The sequence below is a fragment of the Ascaphus truei genome, chromosome 12 (genome assembly GCF_040206685.1).
Source record: "Ascaphus truei isolate aAscTru1 chromosome 12, aAscTru1.hap1, whole genome shotgun sequence".
Taxonomy (NCBI): domain Eukaryota; kingdom Metazoa; phylum Chordata; class Amphibia; order Anura; family Ascaphidae; genus Ascaphus; species Ascaphus truei.
Window position 1 is genome coordinate 12,554,718 of NC_134494.1, and position 7,795 is coordinate 12,562,512.

Genomic DNA, 7,795 nt, shown 5'->3' on the forward strand with positions numbered 1-7,795 from the left:
GGACCCCTGCTGTGTTAATGCAATGGGCCAGTAGTCTCTGCAGAAATGTCACTGAAATGTTGCAGCATGTACCCAGCATGTACCTGGATCTTGTTGGTCATTGCCCCAGATTTTCCAAGGCAAGATTAAGGCAAGTTTTAGAATACTCGTCGGCGCACCTGTAGATTTAAAAAACAACTTCTTTAGGTTAGAGAAGTTGGCAAAGGAAGAGATGAAGCATTGGTTGGATCTTTTCTCATTACAAAAATATCTGGATGATAAGTTAGTCCCAAGAGGACTTAGAATTATAAAAAAAAAAACAACAACTTTTGAAACCAATGAAGATTTCTCATTAAATTGGAATAGTATATTACAAACATGTTCTTTTGAATTGATAAAATTATTAATCAAATATAGGGAAGAGAGGCTAAAGTCAATTGAAAGCGATATTGAAGAAATACAGAAACTATTGGGACCATTTGTGGAAAGTGAAAAATTCTTAGAATTTGATGATTTAGTGAATAACATGGTAATGAGTTTTGAAAAAGAAATCATTGAATGGAAAGTCAAAAAATTCTCTAGAGACACCAATAATTATGCCACGGATAGGGTGAGACATTGGAAAAGAAGAGACAGGTCAGGTCACTTCACTCCATATAGACGTGAACAAAAGTTTGTGAGATATAGGGATAATAGTAGGGCTACCCATCACAAAAACAATGAAAAATCTCATTCTGTCAAAAAAGGCAAACAAATACAAAAAAAAGTAAATCTCCATTTAAATGTCCAATAGAAAATAGATTTGAAGTACTACAAGGACAGGAGAATGAACTTCAATCTAAAAGCAATAGAGAACAGAAAGAAAAGGGACATAGTTGTGGGGCAATACCAAAAATACAGAGTAAAGATCAAACAAACCAGGTATCTGTACCCACTATAACTAAATCACACACTGCTTCTTTTTTAGAATTGGTAAATCAACAGGAAATTCGGGAGAAGGGAAAACGTATTCTCTATGTGACCGACAACCAAAATACCAAGCGTTCCCACCACAACACAGAAAAAGAAGTATTGAGGTACAAGATCAGGGAAACGCAAGCAAGGAAAGAAAGAGAACAGATTAAGGGAGATCCATCTATCCACATTTGCTTTGTCAGCACATCATGTATCACTTTTAGCCAAGGGCATCTCATTTGCTCCAAGCAGTTTACCAAATAAGTTTAATCTATTTGTTGATTTGAATAGGTATATACGGAAGATCACACTTATGAGACATTTTGCTATACAGAATAAGGAGAAGGAACATTTTTTAATACACAGGAGCAGAGATTCATTCAAATAATGACATCAATGTTGGCCAATAATACCACATCAGTAGATGGGTTGACTCAGGTAGTACAGGATGGGTCAATGTTGACCAATACAAGTGTGAATTTGGATTTAGATCTTCTCGCACAACATACATCGTTAGAGTCTTCTACCTAAGTTCAAATGTGCAATTTAGGAAATTCAGTTATTCAATCATTTTTTTCTCCTTTTCAGTCCCCGGCTGCTCAATTACAACCAGGATATAATTCCACACAGCAGGATCAGGTATCAGTTGTACAGAACCCTTCTGTTTTAACACACATTTAGGGGGTAGTCCAATCTTTGGAACCATCTCTTGACAGAGAGGGTGTTTCACAGTATCCAGATCCCTTTCCTATAATGGGACATACTCAGGAACATGTATATGAATTAGGTAGTACTTTATCACAAATGATTCATTCATCTACTAAATTAGGTAATTCTACAATTCAAATGCAAAGTTTAGGTAATTCGTCTAGTTTTGGGAATGCAAGAACCGTATCCACGGAGATAAGACATTCGCCCTTCACAGCCAAATCTACATATTTCCCATATCAATCAAAGGGGGGATTTATAGAGACATTTTACACTATTTTCTTGAAAGATCTGGTAAAAGGAAGAAATCGAAGAGCACTGACGGATTTTCTAATTCTGATTTATTAAAGCCAAAAACAAGCATAGTACCACATAGAAAATATAGTTTATCACTAATAAATTATTTGATATTAAATATATAGAAATTAACACTATAGTATAAATTTCACATTCACCATTGATTATAATTTTCAAATTTAATTATTGTATGTTATAATTTTATCACTATGAAAGTATACACTTCACAGTTAATTATATATTTTCCACGTTTAATTGACATCTCGGATCGGTAAGAATCCGAGAAATATTAATAAATATTATTATTGATTTAATATTGGTTGTTACATGATTGCTGTACATGCAAAGTTGTTTGGATTGTAATGCCATTGGCTGTTTTGGTAAAGATGGTACATCTAAATATATTGCTAAGTGTAGCCAGGTCCCCTCTGGCTCCCCAGACATTCGGGTCTCTCTCTCTTACCTGCGACAGCATGAGGGCAGTTGCAGGGGTGATCGCGTCACCGGGGGCTCCCGGCGACATCAGCTACAGGGCACCGCCATCTTGTGTGCGTTCGTGCATAGGCGGAAGCTCGCGCACGCGCAGTATAGCCCAAGATTTGATACGGCAGTCATTACAGGGAGTGAGAAGAGGCACTCCATAGTCAGGGACATCCCCCAGTTCGCACATACGCAGTTAGCAGCGGCGGCGGCCATTACACAGCGCGCACGAGGCCCCAATGTTAAAGAGAGCCACCAAGGACTACAATTCCCAGCAGCCTCTGGGGACTGCACTTTCACCCTGGTCACAGGCAGCCAGACAGCCAATAAGGCTGACAGATTCTCATGCTGCAAAGTTGCAACAATGTTGTGTGAAGACAGGGATTGTCAGTTAGGAGCTGGGACACAGAGAGGGGAGGGTGTGTTTGTGCAGGGAGGAAAGTAGCCTCCTGCACTAGGCCAGAAGTCTCCCCTTAGCCCTCAGCTAGGCCCTACTCATCTTAGCTTGTGGTTACTACAGGGACTCCCCTTAGACTAGGGACAGGGTCCTGTAAAACCTAGACAAGGGAGGGTCCAGCCAGGAACCGTGACTATCCTGGCAAGTGCTGTGAAGGTAATACATCCTCTGCGTTAGCAGAGATAAGAGACATTATAAAGGTGGATCACTCCATGCGGGAGCCACCCACCGTTGAGGCGGAGGCATCTTGGATCATCTCCTGGAGCAAGGGATTCCAAGCAAAGGTCATCTGCGCACCCGGTAGCAGGAGCACCGGGCAGGTATTATCCAAGTCACCAAGTGTACCACCTATACATTTCATCTTAGTGGGCAGCGCTGTTCCACACTTGGGTGGGGTTGTGTGACTCTTGGGACTTTGGGTACAAGGACTTTGGGGATACTGTGTAAGGAGGTTATAGCCCAGTTAGGGGCAAGGTTATAGCTGCCAGCTAGTGGCAGAGGGTGGCATATATATCGTTGTGCATACTGATGATGTTGCACTGTGAAAGTATGATACTCTGTGTTGTGTTGCTATACAATATGATGTGATGTGATGTTATCGTGTCATTTGCTCGTTCAGTATACCTTTTAGCCATAACCTTGGTGTATGTGGTTTCTGGGTGGGTTCCTATGCTAGGCCCATTCTACATTCCTATAGAATCCTACATAGGTGGAGGCGCTGACCGACGAGAACGTTCCAGAGATTCACCCCAAGCTCTCACTAGCGGAGGCTCAGGCCTCCTGTGAGCCTGACAGGTATAACGCACCACACCAGGTAACATTAGGTTCCCCACACACACACACTATATGCGATTGGGTGGGGGGGAATACCCGTTACATAAGCATTTGAAATTAGATTGTATGCGTCAATCGAAGCATTTATTGTTAAGTATTTTGAATGAAGAATGTACATGTCCATTCACAATATGCTTGCAATGTTATGTCAGTAGAAAATGTATTGATTATTTAACATTATAATGAAATCTTTGCTATCCTTTTTTCCAAAACTAGCCTATTGAAGAGAAAATGTTTTATTCACATATATATCAATGAGTAGATTTTGTATTATTCCTCTATATGCATATGTGAATGATTATTGGTATTCAAGTAAATTAATTGGTCTCTGCAAAAATTCTCAATATAGATCCTTATTAAATGTGAAGGTGATTAGAATCATATGAATAGAATGTTTTAATTAAATCAAGTCTCCTATGATTGGACTCAGGAGGTATTTAAGTCTCCAAGTCTGTCCCCTGATGAAATCAGCGTTAGACTGATGAAACGCGTACACATAGGGTCACGTGTTCATTGTGAGCAGTTGCAGTGAGGAGTTGTTTGTAAGCTGAAAGACGCCGGAGTAAATTGCAGCTGCACGCAGAGAGAACCAGGAAACCCCTCTACACAGGATCTTGAGATCAGAGCTGTGTGTTGCCGGAGGACACTTTACAAGGTGACACCACGCAGAGGGAAAGTTTTGCCAGAGTGGTTGAAGTGGATCAGCGTCCCAGAGGAGCGGCGTCCCAGAGGAGCGGCGTCCCAGAGGAGCATGTTGGGACATGAGATTGTTCTCATACAACGCGCAATTTAAACGGATGTTTATGAGTGTTCAATTGTAAATGTCCAAGGTGTATTAAATCTTTTTATACGTTATCACACCAGGATCAGCGCTTTTTCTTCTTTTCTTCCTGTTTAGGTCACGTGGAGGGAGTTTGTTGTGCCCAAGAAGGAGGCTGCCAGGATCCAGAGATTATATAGCCCGGCTGACTTTAATAGGTCACTGTGACTGGACTTTATTTTGTGGTTTGGACATTTTCTTCTTTTATCATAATTTTTATGTATTTTACTTATTGCATATTTATCTCACTAGATTAAGCTTCAGCTCAACAAAAGAACACAATTTTCAATAGAGAGCTAGTAATCATCTGTCTTATATTTATGTATTAGGATTTTTTATTTCAACATTGTTTGGTTTAATCAGTTAGATTGCATTGCAGCCTAGGGCGCTGTTCCTTTAAAAACATTAAAATATATATATATATATTATTTTAAGTTATGGTGGGTGAAAAAGGCGACAAAAAACCTCAACCGTTGGCATATAGTCAATAAAGAATATCACTTGTGAGCACATTCACATGTCTTAGACAGGTCTGCAATGCTGCCTTTCAACCATTATCACCTAGCATACCGTGCTTCCACTGCAGCAAGGAATTCTGGGAAATGACATTCAAATGAGCACATAATGTTTCACCTTTTGCCTGAAATCCATTTACATGAAACCCATATAAGCAAATGCTCTGCTGTTCACACAGCTTTTAAGCACAACATGGGATTAGATGCAAAGATAGTCAAACCACTCACAGACATGTTTAAACCTCAATGGGTCTCATCAGTGTGAGGTTGGTTATACTGACTTTGCAATTTTCAAGGCTGGGTAGGTTTACCCCAGTACAACCAACCTCACACTGATGAGACTTCATGTGATGGTGAGGGGGTAACCAGGCTATCAATAAAGGCATTATGCCCGGCTGGTTACCTCTGAACCATATTTGGGGTTTTATAGTGTCAGCACTTGAACCTGTTTGTTGTACATGCAATGTATGTAATTGTGCGACAATTAAGAATTTTCTGTGTTTTACCTTTCCTGGTGTGCCAGCAAGCAGAGATTGCTAGGCTATGAGTTTAAAGGGGGGTTTTACGGAGAAAGTTTTGTTAGAATGTGTCTAGATAGCAGGGTTCCAGAGTTGCTGGATACCCCAAAAATATAACCGAGAACCAAGTTGGATTCTCGGATACATTGAGACACATTGCTCCAGCAAAATCTCCCCTTGAAAACGCTTGTGCGACTCACCGCTAAGACTCCCTGCTTCAGCACAGACCAGAAAGGTAAATGGGGCATAGGGATGTGTGGTATCCCTGAAACTGTAAAGGGGTCCCTGTCATAATGGGGGATGCCCAGTTAATGTCCTGATCACCCAGAAGAGATAATTGTCAAAATGCTCCAATACCTAGTTTGTATTTAAGGTAGTGAGTCCCATAGCATAGGTAGGTGTATACAATATACAGGTGAGTAGGTCCACAGCCAAATATAACCAGAGTTCCCTGAAAACTGAGAGTGAATGAGATAAACCCACCACTCACAATTTAATTGGGAATAATAAGGCAGTAAGGCAATAATAAAGGTTAGAACTCACGGACACCTCCTTGTAGGGAAGACGTGCTGCTGCTGAAGTAATCCAGATTGAGGTGATAAGAGTAGAGCACAGCCAAAAAAAACGGGAGTCAGGAGAGGATCCAAAATACAAAAATCTTTAATGGAGTAAATGCAGCATACGAAAACATTTTTCCTATGCTGCATTTACTCCATTAAAGATTTTTGTATTTTGGCTCCTCTCCTGACTCCCGTTTTTTGGCTGTGCTCTACTCTTATCACCTCAATCCTGATCACCCAGAACCTGGTATAGGGGATCTGGGGGGTACTCCAACCATATATAAGGTTGCGAAGGTTTTTATGAAACCTAAGTCCGGTTTTCAAGAAGGAATGAGATACAGCCCTGAGAATGAACCTAAGCATTTTTTCATTCTTCTTTGGGACGTAGAAAAAATATGGGAAAAAATATTTTGTTTCACAAAGTCTTAATAACACAGAAGGCTGTGCGGATTTTAAAAGTCTAAGTCAAGTTTGCATTGTGTGAGGGATATGGCTAGTGGGAATAAAAGTAAAGAGTCTCATTCTATCTCTCATAACCAGAAGGCTTAGACAGAATAAAAGTGTAAAGGATATTTTATTAAATAGGTATGTTTAAAATGTATTGTCCTTGTGTACACTTGTGCTGCCCGCAGACCAGACCCGTCCCCTGCACTGAGGTGGGACGTATAGAGACATGCACCCGCAGTGGAGAGAGCGTGTCCGGAGTGTGGTGGTAGCGTAGCCAGCCAGGAAGTATATGTATAGTAAGATAGGTACTTGCCGGATCCGGGGTAGTAAGAGTGCCGTAGTGGGTTCCGTAGCCGAGGGTCGAGGATAGTAGAGGTCCGGGTGGTCGTGGTACTAAAGCCGAGTCCGAGGATCTTAGATGTCAATGTAGAGAGGTGGAAGCCGGGGTCGAGAGCCAGAGAGAGTAATCAGCCAAGCCTGGGTCAAAACCTGAAGGGAGTACAAAACGAAAGCACGGCACAGAAACCACAACTGCTTGAGAGGAGACTATGCAGAGCAATGAGCCAAAGGAAGGACTGGGGTAATAAAGGTAGGTGGTCCAATAGAGGCAGGGGGCAGAGCAGGGGTGTGCCGTGGAGCACTCTATGGTTGAACGGCATTGTATTTGTTTTTTCGGGAACAGCTGTGCCGGGGGGCGTGAGTGCGGATGCCGGGGGGCGTGGCTAGAGGCAGAGTGCAGTGAACAAATTATAGCTGGAGACTCGCGCTCTGTAAGAGTGAATTGCGCGCGTCTCGGCAAGATGGAGGCTGTCTGCGTGTGTGCTGGAGGCGGGCGAGCGGCACCACGGTGGGGATACCGCCGAAGGGAAGATGCAGCGGTGGCAGCGGACCCCGCAGAAGGCAGGGGGGGATCACGTCGTGGCGGACATGACCCCTGATTCCTTACAGTACTGTAAAATAAGCTGGGACTTTAAAAGCCGGTATTCTGAGTGAGCCAGGTAGCTACCAAACTGTGGTGCCACTGTGTCTACTCGAGGTCTGGACTTGAAAGCCACAGATGCTGCCACAGGTGTGAAGAACATTTGGGCAGGATGGCTGGGTGAAATACCCCCGTCCTGGGATCAATGCAAGCCATTCCGGCTAGCATTCACCTTCGCAGACCTTGGTATTGGTTTCTTTTTCATCTGTAGGTACAGTATGTGGAATTCGAATATAGGACTTGTTCA